The following is a 13931-nucleotide window of genomic DNA, read 5'->3' on the forward strand; positions in this document are numbered from 1 at the left end:
CAGCGAACTTCTTAAGCACAGTATTACCTGTACCCAATACCGTAATTTTTGGTCAATTGCATTTTTTAAAAACTTATATCATTTGAGATCTTTAAGGAGCTTGACTGCTGGCGCCGAATTATCAAGTGATGCTCGACACAGTACCTAAAGCTGCCTGTCTTGGTTTGTCCCAAATATTTTTTTCTGTAGAAATAACCTTAACAAGCAATATTATTTGCACGATGTATAATTGGAGGAATGTGCATGCTTTATTTATCTTTTTTTATTTGACACATCGGATCTTTCTCGTTTGGCTGTTGTTTACTTTGGTAAATTGTATTATCTAGCGGTTATATAATAACTGAGTTACCTAGCATTGAACGGACAGAAAATTAGATCTGCAAATTGAAATTTGATACATTTAAAATAATCCATCAGATGCTTAGGGAAATTATTTAGATTGAGATTTTGTTTTATTGGTACAAAACCAGAATTATTTGATTGATTTTCCCCCTCTCATTATATATGCCTTGTGTCATAAATATATGTGCTTCCAGTTAAAAGAAATTGTTTAAATATATTAAGGATTACAATATAGAGAATTACAATAAAGAAGAAGACAGCCAAGCAATGGGATCAGTTTTTGTTCTTTTAATGCATCCTTGATTGAATATAATTGTAATAGAAAACATGAAAGAAGTTTGTTATAGCGTCCTATTTGCATCATTCCCACTAGGATGACAGGATGTGATCTTGTAAGATACGTCTCCTTTGAGACATAAATTACTTGCTTCTATGTAAATAAACATGAGAGCAGGAGTGCCATAGGTTGGGAAGAGATTCACATATTGTATAAAGAGAAACAATTGTTTCTAGCGTGTAGAAAGTAAATCAACTATATTTGTTAATTACATTAAGTTGAAAAGGACTTTTTGAAGTTGTCAATGTTCTTGTGACTCCACTAAATCAACTTCCAAACATTTGAATGTTTTTGTCATTATGATGCTAGAGTTTGTAGGAAGTAGTTAAGTGTGGGATAACATGCTTACAGTCAACAGATCTTTGTGGTTTTTGTCACTGCATCTCTTTTACTCTTTTACTTGTTTCAGTCTTTTGACTGTGGCCATGCTGGAGCACCGCCTTTTAGTCGAGCAAATCTACCCTAGGACTTATTCTTTGGAAGCCTAGTACTTATTCTATCGGTCTCTTTTGCTGAACCGCTAAGTTACGGGGACGTAAACACACCAGCATTGGTTGTCAAGCGATGTTGGGGGGACAAACACAGACACACAAACACATACACACATATATATACATTTATACGACGGGCTTCTTTCAGTTTCCGTCTACCAAATCCACTCACAAGGCTTTGGTCGGCCCGAGGCTATAGTAGAAGACACTTGCCCAAGGTGCCACGCAGTGGGACTGAACCCGGAACCATGTGGTTGGTAAGCAAGCTACTTACCACACAGCCACTCTGCATGTTGAAATCTTAAAAAAAATATTTTTAATGTATCATATAGATGTAATTTTTGGAGTTGAATCCAAATTTCTTATTCATTTATACCAGAAAAATTTTGCGAAAATGTTACAGGTGTCTAAAGTTTGATAATTTACAGAATTTTCAGCCAATCAGAAAACAGCGCATTTGCTGCCTCTTCCATCATCTGTCACAGTAGTGAGAAGGGGGGGGGGGGCCAGCATGTCAAAACATTAAAGTGGCTACAGTAAACAGTGAAAAACATTAAAAGCTTCTCGAGTAAATTAAATATTTAAAAGCTACGAACAAACCAACCGGAGTTGCTAGAAATAACAGTCAAAATGCAGTGATTACACTCCTTGTGTGCATGTGCAGCATCTTTGGTTACTATGGAAACAGTTCTTCGCAATTGGTATGGAACATATGGTGTTTCTTTGCTTTGGTTACTATGAAAACAGAGTTCTTTGCCACGGTGATGTGTAAAATATTCGCTTCTGATTGGCTAAAATACCCAAACTTTGCAAATTTTAAAGGCTAATAACTTTTTAATTATGGGTTTATAGGGAAAATGAATTTCATTTTCATAATTAGTATTTAAAACTTAATCCATATACCAAATTTGAAAACAACTGGAACAAAGATCCCAGTCAACAATAGGTTAATATTTTAAGTATGTTTTACAGTTTGAAATGATGTTGCATTATCATAATTGACAAATATGGTTGATTTTCCTTTATACATATTCTACAAGCTACAAAAAGATTTCTTCCGCTTATTCAGTCTCTGAATCTCTTTTCAATCTCTGGCACTCCTGTTCTCATATGTTCACATAGAGGCAGTCAATTAATGTAAATAGACTTTGATATATTTTGGCTCATAAAGAGATACTTTACATATTCCTAGAAGAGTGTTCATCTAGAATGACTACTTATGTGTAACCCTTTAGCATTTGAACTGGCCATATTCTACCTATTTTATGTTCAAACTGGCCAGATCCAGCCTTACACACCTACCCTACAATGCCATTTTAAAAACAAACAATCACATATCAAAATCTGAAAGCTATGAGATTAATTCAAAACAATGTGAATAAATAAGCATTGCATTTGATAGAGTAACCTGAAGGGTTAAAGTATAAACTTTAGTATTCTTTACATTTGAAAAACTAAATTGGGGTCTTTTCTCAATGCAGCTACCAATGTCATTACTATTCTTTCAATAGGATTTCTAAGATTTCTTTTATTCAAAGAAATGTAATGATCTAGAGAAAATACAATACAACAATTTCTCTGAAAATCAGAAACGTCTCTTTGTAGAAGAGAGCCTTAGAATCTCTTTTTTAATTTTATTTTAAGATGTTGCTAAAAATGAAGATGTAATTCCTCTTTGAATGATTGTTTTAGTTTCTCGGGTTTTAGTCATTGAATAAAGGGGCTTTAAGAAAAGTGTATTATGGTCAAAGAATCCTAAGAAATATTGAAGTTAATGTATAGTAGTAAGTAAAAATGGTTCTTACCCTTTTGTTACTATGTTTCTGTTGACATATAATGCTTTTGTTTTTAAGATAGTGAAGAATTTAGTAAAATATCATTCTCATTATTAAGCTGGTGTCTACAAAAAATTAACATACAGTTCTGATGAAAGATTATAATTTAGATCCCTTTAAAGCAGTAAGTTTGTGTCATAGAACCAAGGGCGGTTAGTATCAAAAGGGTTAAGGCAACCTGGACAGGGTCTTTTAATTGCATAATTGATTATGACAAAGAAGAGAAATTGAAGTCATAATAGAAATGTTGGCGTTAGGAAGGGCATCCAGCTGTAGAAACTCTGCCAAATCGGACTGGAGCCTGGTGTTGCCATCCGGTTTCACCAGTCCTCAGTCAAATCGTCCAACCCATGCTAGCATGGAAAGCGGACGTTAAACGATGATGATGATGATGATGATGATTAAAAGAGTTATTATGAAATATTTCTGTTTTCATAAATTCTTTATTTCAGTAATAACATTTAATTAAGCATATACATATTTTTTTTCTTTTTGATTAGTGTTGATGCACAAAGAACAAATGATTCTATTGAAAGCTGAGGTTGCATTTGTAACTCTAAATGCCAAAAAGTATGTCTTGTCAGTTCATATAATTTGCAAGTGATTTCAAATATGGCTAAAGACTTATCTTGTGTGCATCTAGTCTTTACTAATAAGCAAACTTGCAATCAATCAATGATGAAATGGTATCTATCTTTCAGCTTTATATATCATTTGAGAAAAAGGATAGGCATAAACAGCCGGAGTTTGTAATTCTAGAAAAAATCAATAATTATTTGTTGTTTGTTGTAGCTACCAAAAAAGTTCAGAGAATGTGAAAAAGAATGGGATTGCTCAATAATTTACAAATATTTCAGTTTTCATTTTAAAACCCTCTAGATATACAATTGATTAAACTGCATGAATTAGCTTAAGTAGCCTTATTACTCAAACCCATCTGGGCAGGCAGGGTGATCTCCACCAAGACCAAGGTGCGCCTCTTCAACAGCATCTTCATACCATCGGAAATGTAGAAGATGCCAGCAAAGATCACGCAAGACCTTATGTAGTAGAGATATAACCTAAAATGGCAATCATCATCATCATTTAATGTTCTCCCTTACTAGCATGAGTTGGATGGTTTGACAGGAGCTAGCAAGTAAGAAGACTGAACCAGGCCCTACTATTTGCTTTGACAAGGTTTCTACGACTAGATGTTCTTCCTAACGCCAACCACTTTACTGAGTGAATTGGGTGCTTTTTATGTGGCAGCAGTGAGGTCACCATGACCCCTCAACTGAGCAGGGAATAGTTTTGAAGGGGGTGGCTTTGTGCCTGGCAATGAGAAGTTAGAGTATTGGATAGAGGGACAGAAATAGGTGCCTTGCAGTAGAGGAGTTACATAGCTACCTTAATTGGAGAGAGAGAGAGAGAGAGAGAAGATGTGATAGAGCAAACTCTTGAGTTATAGGGAGGTGTATGTAAGTGGAATTGGGGACTGGATAAGGTGAATGGGTGGGTAAGTTCATGAGATTGGGAAATGGAGGGAAGGTGAGGAATATAGTGAGTGGACACAGATAGAGAGAGGGAGTGTTAGGAGAATATATTGTGGGGAAGAGATTCAACAGGGACATATTAAGTACTAGTAAGTTCATGAGGAGAATGGGAAGGGAGAGAAATACTACCTCTAACAAGTCCCTTGGGCATTTGAGGAAATCTAATTCTTGTGTGTTCTTAGTGCTTACTTTTCCTCCAGAACTGTCTCACACAAACTACTTTCTCTGTTAACTTTCCTGTGATTCCACTGCACTTTTTATGTGTCTGTAGCTTGCACTGGGACTGGGTACTTCATACAAAGTTTCTACTTACATTTTATCTGCATCTTGAGCAGGGCCATTTTCATGAAGGGATTAGTATTTGTTTGCTTTCCTACTTACTAGTACTTTAGTCTTTGTTAAATTAACTCCAAGGCTTTTTGATTTCAGATCTTGCTTCCATACCTTAGATTTCTTCTCTAATTCTACTATAGATTCATTTATAATAATAAGGTCATCAACATAGGAGAGCTCCCTTGGACAACCAGTTTTAAATTTCTCTGTTATGGCCTGGAGGACTATGATAAATAAGAGATGGCTGAAAATCAAAACTTGGTAAAGTCCAACCAGTACACTAATATATAACAAATATTAGTATATCTTTGATACTGTAAAATGAGAAAAATAATCTTAAATGAGAAAAATAATCTTAAAATACCTCTTTTTTATTGTTATCTAATCTTGAAAGAGATTAAATGCAAATAGTACTTAATATTTTATTCATGAAGTCTACTGATTTTTCAACAGATTCTATTACAAGATATCTGGGGATGTACACACATATTTAATATCTTAACATGTTATATTATGTTCCTCCCACAATCATGTATATATGTTTTTGATTAGGAGAAGAACAATTTAAGAATTCAATATGCAGAAGCAAACATAGATAAATCAAATAAGGGAAACCTCCTACATAGATGAGAAGTTTCCACCTAAGTGGGATCATAGCACACCACAACTCTGACCACCTTCTTCTCTGATTTTTTCCACAAAGTGAACCATCCAAAATTGCCACTAAGTATTTTTGGCTTTAGCCAACCCATGAAGGGCCCTACATCCTTTCAGTTGTAATCTCTCAATCACTTTTAAACCACTTAACATAGTCTTCATCAAACCTCTATCATCTAGAAGCTCTTGGTACTCATATTCTGTCTCTTCAATCAGCATATTTATATTGTTTTTTTCTAGGGGTTAACATTAGATCAAGTAGATCACTGTTTTACTTTTGAAGCTCTAAATCTCAGGTACTCTGTGAAAGAAGGCATCTCTTCATGAAGGGCTTTCATTGTCTTGTTTGCTTTTGTTTGGCTTCATTCTTTTTCTTCCTTCTTTTCTTGGCGGCTACTCTTCTCCAATCTCCATTTGCTCCTAGTTGTCACAGCACTTTTGGGTGGCATTATTCGATATAGTCTCTTTCTGGTCTCTTGTTAGAGAAAGAAACTCTTTGGCTTTGTTGACGGTGGCACTAAAGATGAGGCAATTTCACTTGTTTTGGTTTCAATCATTACTGAAGCTGTGACTGGTGGTGCTTTACAAACAGTAACAGCAGTGACCAGATGAAGTAAGACAAACAGGTTTTAACTCTCCTAGACAGAAAGCCCCTGAATGACTCTTACTACCCTGTGTAGCAACTGGGCCTATGCAACCACTCTAATTGATCTTTTTTCTTTTCCTTCAGTTGGGTATAGCTTTAGGATGGCCTTGTCTTTGGAGATTATTAGACGCTGAATATCCATACAGACACTCATCTCATATTGTTACAGGTTCACTCACAATATGTTGCACAAAAGTGGTAATTAGCCAAATGTGGTACCTGTTCCAACTTCTCTGGTTGTAATTCTTGTTTCTAAATCCCACATGTATTGTAACACCATCCTGTGAGCAGTCATATGGTGCACCAATTCCTCCCGTCTCCTTGTTTTGTGTTTACTTTTAAAAACCAGGTACATACTTCCATATGTTCTGCTCCAGTCAACAGACTACACTATCTGTCATACATTGGCCAAAGCTTCCTTTAACTCTTCATTCAGGGGCATACAAAGCCCCGTCTGTCCATTTGTTGTTGAAAAACAGAGGTATATTACCCTCCATATTCTTTCTTTGATAAATTTCTTTGATGAGGAAGTGCAATTTTTTGTGATGTATCCAATTCACTGCTTTTCCTTTCCTTTGGATTAGCTCATATCAAGCGATTCACCTTTTTCCCCCCACAATGGCAACAAATGATGATAGAATGTTGGTGTTGTTATAATGGTGATGAAATGTTGCTGGTGTTGTTAATGTTATTTGCTTTTATATTTTTTCCTGCACTAGTTTTTTTTTCATGTTCTCTATTGCACATATGTAAGTTTTAAGTTTTCTATATTTTTGATTAATAGTTTAAGATCATGTTTGTTTTCCTGTGTTAGTGAAATTACTACTATCAGGAGTACCTCTTCCTGACAATTGTGAAGCTGTTATCTTGCAGTGTGTAAATATTGCAAATGCCAAAAATATACAAAAATTATCCACACTTTAGTCATTACATATCTTTATTATTGTCACACTTCTGTGCACGTGTGCTTATAGTTGATACTATTGTGGTCATGTGATCGAATTTTGAGCCTTATCGCACCATTTTTCCTTCTGGCTTTACAGTGTAAGCATGGCTACTCCACTAGCAAAGTGCACCAAAGAAAGAACAAAGAGCAGTGATTCAATTTCTCTGGTCGGAAGGTGTGTCAAGTACTGAAATTCATCGGAGGCTTTTAGCACAATACAGGGACAGTGCACTACCACATAGAAGTGTGGAGTGGATTGAGAAGTTTAAAAGTGGCTGGACAAGCATTATGCATGAAGAGAGAGCAGGACACCCATCGACCTCCACCACTGATGAGAAGATTCAGCAAGCTTGAGAGATGGTAATGGTGAACTGTTATCATTGATGAGTTATCATTGATGAGTTATCATTGATGAGGTAGCTCGTTCTCTTCAGATTAGTCATGGTTCTGCCTGTCAAATCATCCATGATGAGATTGGCTTCCTGTTGTATTTCCCTCGGGAGACTCGCAGAGATAACGCAACGAGTTGTACAATTTAATTATTACATTTATTATTCAATTACATACAAAGAACGCACTCACCCAAAGTTCGTTATGAATAAACAAGAATCATGTCCGCCATATATCTATCAATGACATTTTACTACGAGTCACACAAGACAACAACAATGAAACAATGAACTCAGACGAACCACAGTGACACATGGAATGTCAGACAAATAACATATCCAACAGTCCATATAACACCTCCCCACTGAAATTGATGCTACACAAGAAGTATCAACAGCAAAGTCTCTCATGGGTTTTACGGGTTCTCTTGGATCGTCTTGGGTTGTCTGGTCCATACTCTGGAACGGGTAACATGATCTTGGGTCTGGTTTGTCGTTGAGTTAGTGGCACAGTTTCCGAGATCTCCATCGGGTGATCTGTTACAAATTGAAATACAGTGTTTTCTGCATTACCAGGTTCATTGTCTTCCTCAGTTGTGTACCGCGGTCGCAGCTGTTCCGAGTGTCGTCTCCACATCGGGCCATGAGGTATGACCTTCACGTTAAAGCAGCGAGTACCCAATGACTTCTTAATGATTGCTGGTACCCACTGGGGATCTTTGTGTCTGCGAGGTCCATAGTATAGTGCATACACAGGATCTCCGGCCTTGTACTGCCTGGTAACTTTAGCGACATCAGCCAAGCTCGGAGTCACCTGAGACTTATCTGCTTCCTTAGACTGTTTGCCTTGAGCAATGTGTGCTGGCGATGGCAGCAGAGAATCAATCCTTGTTCGTATCTGCCGGTGATTCAAAAGTTCACTTGGAGAGTATCCACAGGATGTTGGTGTTCTCCGGTACTGCATCAAAAACTCTTGAAGTGCTCGTGTCGGCGGAAGAAAAGACTTCCTCAGAGCTTGTTTGAAGGTTTGCACCAAACGTTCCGCTGCTCCGTTGGTAGCTGGGTGGTAAGGTGCCCCTGTCAGGTGTGTGATCCCACGTTCTTTGCACCAGCTCTGGAACTCCTCAGACGTAAAAGTTGGTGCGTTATCGGTGACCAGTGTGTGAGGAAATCCGAAGTGCGCAAAGTCTTCCTCAAGCAGATTTAAAGTGGCTTTGGAGGACGTGGAGGAAGTAGGATGAATGCATGGATACTTGGAATAAGCATCTGTGATCACCAGCTAATCTCTACCCATAAAATTTATTGCGTGGTCTAGGTGTAAGCGACTCCACGGCTTTTCTGGTAACAACCATGGGTGAACTGGAGGCTTAGATGGCTGCCTTTGATGTTCGTTGCACGAATCACATCGTCGACTGGCTGTCTCTATAGCAGCATCGATACCAGGCCAATAAACAGCAGTTCTTGTTAGTTGTTTCATGCGTTCCATGCCAAAATGTCCAAGATGCAGAAGATTGAGGATCTTTGGCTGCAAGCTATGTGGAATCACAACTCTAGATCCATGTATAAGGCATCCATGGCAGATACTAAGTGAGTTTGATAACTTACGGAACTTGTTGACTTCGTCATTGATCTCCATGTTCTTTGGTGGCCAGCCTTCACGGACGTAGCACATCACTGTTGATATCACTGGATCTTTCCCTGACTCTTGACGGAGGAGATTAGCATCCACAGGTTGGACTTGAATACTAAGAGCTTTGATGGCACACACCATGTCTATGTCTTCACCATTTTCCTTTCTGTCAAAGTCACTGTCATCACTGAATGGCAAGCGACTGAGGGCATCAGCATTGCAATGATCTGCTGATTTCCGATATTCAATGGTGTAGTCAAACTGGTTCAGCCACAGGGCCCATCGTGCTAGTCTGTTAGCAGCGAGAAGTGGCGTCCCTTTCCTTGGACTGAATAGTGGTGTCAGTGGCTTGTGGTCAGTCACGAGTATGAATTTACGACCGTACAAATATTGGTAAAATTCCTGCAAGCCAAATATGATAGCCAGGGCTTCCTTTTGAATTTGGCTGTAGTTACGCTGTGCAGAAGTGAGAGTCTTAGACATATTGGCTTTTGGGCGCTCGCTTCCATCAGGATAGCGGTGAAACAGGACTGCTCCAATACCAACGTTTGATGCGTCGCAAGCCAGTCCCAAAGTTTTGTTTGGATCGAAGTGTATCAGAACTTGACTTGATGAAAGTACATTTTTCAAGTGATCAAAAACTGACTGTTCCTCATCTCCCCACTTCCAAATAGTTGAGTTTTTTGTAAGGCAATAGAGTGGCTCTGCTATACTGGCTAGGTTTGGGATAAACTTTCCATAAAACTGAACTGAACCTAGGAAAGATTTCAAGCTTGATTCGTTCGTTGGAGATGGCATCTTTAAGACTGCTTCGACCTTGGATCCCTTCGTGATCCCTTCAGCCAACAAAATGTGTCCAAGGTATTCTACACTGGGTAGTGCAAACTGGCACTTTTGACGGCGACATCTGAGTCCATTGTCGCTTAGACGTGTGAGCAGACACTTTAGGTTGTTTAGGTGACTGTTTGCATCTTTCCCACTGATGAGTATGTCATCCTGGAAGACGGCCACTCCAGGTAGATCATGGGTCAGGTTTTCCATGATCTCCTGAAAGTAACCAGGTGCTAACTTGATTCCGAAAGGGAGTCGTTGTTGCAGGAGTACTCCACGGTGAGTGCTGAGTGCGAGTCTGCGTTGACTTTCTGGAGCCTGCTTGATCTGATTATAGGCATCAGCAAGGTCTATCTTTGTATATCCGAATCCACCTCCGAGTTTCTGCATCAGTTCAGCAGGGAGTGACATTGGATGACGGTGATCAGCAAGTTGGTCATTAATTCCCACAGAGTAGTCACCACAAATCCGTAGTTTGGGCTTCAGGTTGCTTGAAGCGTGTGCTTTACGAATCGGTACCACTGGCGTTCTGTATTCGTTGAACTGGACAGGCTTCCAGATTCCCTTGGTGATGCCTTCTTCGTAACCTTTGGCTAGGTCATCACGAAGAGCAAATGGGACCGGACGTACCTTGTGAAAAACTGGTGTTGCGTCCGATTTGAACTTCACTTCCAGTTCAAAGTTCTTGAGACATCTCAATTCTTGCTTGAAAAGATCTGGAAATTCATCACACATGTTGTGACAATCTTGCTGCAGGGAAACATAGGGCTCACTTGAGGTCTTTGGGTATATCCCTTCTGCACCTTCCCTCTTGGCTTGGCTGTCTATGCTTTTCAAACCTAGAGCAGTGTCCACGGAAATTCCCAGAGTCTGGATAGCATTTCGTCCCAGCAAATTAAGATCAGAAATCTTGGTGACTATGTAAGGTATAAGATCCTGCTTACCAGTTGTTGGATCCTTGGTTTGGCCCATGAAAGTTCCTAGAACACGCAGGTTGTGCTTGCTGGCAGATTCATAGCGATGCTTGACATCTTGCAGCTTTGGTCTTCCAAGTTGTTTCCAGACTGACAAGGAAACAAAATTGCCTGTAGTAGCAGTGTCCAATTCCATTGTGAACAGTCTGTTCTGGATTGTTATTGGCACAATTAAACTATGAGCATCCTGGGAAACTTCACCTAGGATCGCCTTGACTATCTCAACTTTTGTGATTCTTTTCACGGGAGTTTGTGAGTAGCCATTGCGTTGCTGATGTTGTTTTTTTCTACACACCGCTTGCAAATGTCCCTTTTTGTCACAAAAATGATATTTGGTTTCCCTGAAAGGACAGTCTGTTGCTTTGTGGGCCTTTCCACATCGGTAGCATTTCTCCTGGTTTGTGGAATAAGACTGCTGATGTTTCTTTTGAGGACTCTTATTCTTGTTCTGTTGGACCTTGTAGACCTGCTTGGTTTTGGAACCGTATACAGTTTCTTTTGCAACCTTTGCTGCGTCTTCAGTCTCGATGGCAACTTGGATAGCACGGGCAAAATCTAGTTCTGTGTCTTTTATCTTAAAAAGCGCCTTCAGAACCGCTTCATTGTTAACCGAACATATGAATCTCTGTCTCAAAGCTTCATCCTGTGGGTTGGCGATCGACGGAAAATCACAGGTAGCTGCATCCTGACGTATACGTGCTGCCAGCTCCTGGAGAGTTTCGCCTGGCTTCCGTTGCATATCACTCCAAAACTTGAAACGCTCTCTCACAATGAAAAGTTTAGGGTCGAACTGTTCCTTCATGAAGTCAACGATTTCGTCCATTGTCAAGTTGTTGATATCTTTAGGCGGATTTTGTTGGGTAGCCAGATTAGCAAGTTGCTTGTAAACAGTAGCGGTCTGATTGGTCAGGAACACCTGTGCCATGCGTTGTTCAGGTACAGCATTAGCAGCCACAAACGTACGGAATCTTGACCAGTAATCAGGCCATAGTTCTGTCGCTGAATCAAATGCAGCAAATGGTGGAATCGACACTGTTGTCGAAGCAGCTGAAAAATAGCCACTAGGATCGCCTTCAACTTGTCGAGCACCAAACAGTTTTAACAGAGTATCCATATCTCTCTTATGTTGTTGCATTTGCTTGTCCATTTGTTCCCTAAACAATTTAATAAGTTCTACTGTCTGTTTTTCAGCCATTGTTATTACGATGAATAATTTTACGGTAAAGTAAGCATGTTTCCTACCGGCGACGTCAATAAACTCTGTTGTATTTCCCTCGGGAGACTCGCAGAGATAACACAACGAGTTGTACAATTTAATTATTACATTTATTATTCAATTACATACAAAGAATGCACTCACTCAAAGTTCGTTATGAATAAACAAGAATCATGTCCGCCATATATCTATCAATGACATTTTACTACGACAGTCACACAAGACAACAACAATGAAACAATGAACTCAGACGAATAATATATCCAACAGTCCATATAACACTTCCATAAAGTTTGTGCTAGATAGGTGCCAAGAGAGCTTGTTACAGAGCTCAAGCACAAACATCTTGAGGTCTGCCAATGTTTACTTCATTGCTACAACAATGAGGGAGAGGAATTTTTGAGCAGAATAGTAACAGATGAAATGTGGGTCCATCATTATGAGGCAGAATTCAAAAGACTGAGTATGGAGTGGAAACATCCTAGCTCACCAGCGATGGAGAAATTCAAGACTCAGTCTTCCATGGGAAAGGTGATGCTAACCCATTTTTAGGACTCAAAAGGGCTGGAAGACTACCTGGAAAAGGGGTGTATGATCAGCAGTGCAAGGTACAGTGCTTTGCTGGCCAACAAACTGAAGCTAGCAATTTACACCAAACATCAAAGCCTATTGTCGAGGAAAGTTTTGTTGCTGCATGACAATACACATCCACACACAGCTGCTCAGAGCATTGAAACCATTAATCAATTGGGTTATGAGGTGCTGGAACACCCAGCTTACAGCCCAGATCTTGCCCCTTCTGAGTATCATATCTTTGGACTGCTCAAAGATGGTCTCTGAGGTCGTCTATTTCCCACGGATGAAGACGTGAAGGAAGCGGTGCATAAATGGTTGCACGACCATCTGAAAACTTTCTTCTTGGAGGGAATACACAAGCTTGTGGATTGCTGGATTAAGTGCATCAAAAAGGAAGGAGACTATATAGAAAAAAATGACGTACTTGTTTATCTCCTGCTTTTGTGTAAATACATTGAAAAAACAAAAGTGTTTATAATATTTGACTCTCCCTCATATAATAATTGTAAAAGAATGTTTGAAATAAACCTTTTCTGTACTCTAGGCAATGGGATAAACATTCAGTTGTTCTGAAGTTCCTTGCTGGTAATAGAAACCAAAGAAACTTCCTTCTTGTATGTTAATCTTAGGTAAAAAACCTGTTGGGTTGGTTGATTAATTCAACCCTAGGACTTGGCCAATACTATATTTTATCAATCCTGGAGGTGATGAAAACAAAGCTGACCTCAGAAGATTTCAAACTCAGACTGTAAAATACTGGAACAAATACTGCAAGCCATTTTGTGTAGCACTCTAATAATTCTGATAATCTAATAATAAGACCTGGGAGGGAACAAGTCAATTTCATCAACTCCAGTGCTTGACTGATACTTTATTGATCCTGAAAGGATGAAAGCCAAAGTCAACTTCTGAAGAGTTTGAACTCAGAATGTAAAGATAGACAAAATGCTGCTTAGCATTTTGTCTATTGTACTAGCAATTCTACCAACTTGCCTTGATTCCATACCTTGCTTCTACACATGAGATTTCTTCTTTAATTCTACTATAGATTCATCTTTAAGAACAAGGTCATCAACATAGAATAATTCCCTTGGACAATCAGTTTTAAATTCCTCTGTTATGGATAGATCAGAGGTGGCTGGGAATCAGACATAAAACATATAAATTTTTATTTGTTACAAAGAAACAACAAA

General features: G+C 38.9%; 1 protein-coding gene across 3 annotated transcripts in view; it reads left to right on the top strand.

The window, feature by feature from the left end:
- LOC106869134 (two pore channel protein 1) overlaps positions 1–13931 on the top strand; it is an 87246-nt gene that overhangs the window by 3055 nt on the left and 70260 nt on the right. The window lies entirely within an intron of this gene.

The sequence above is a fragment of the Octopus bimaculoides genome, chromosome 1, assembly GCF_046866305.1.
Source record: "Octopus bimaculoides isolate indiv1 chromosome 1, ASM4686630v1, whole genome shotgun sequence".
NCBI lineage: Eukaryota > Metazoa > Mollusca > Cephalopoda > Octopoda > Octopodidae > Octopus > Octopus bimaculoides.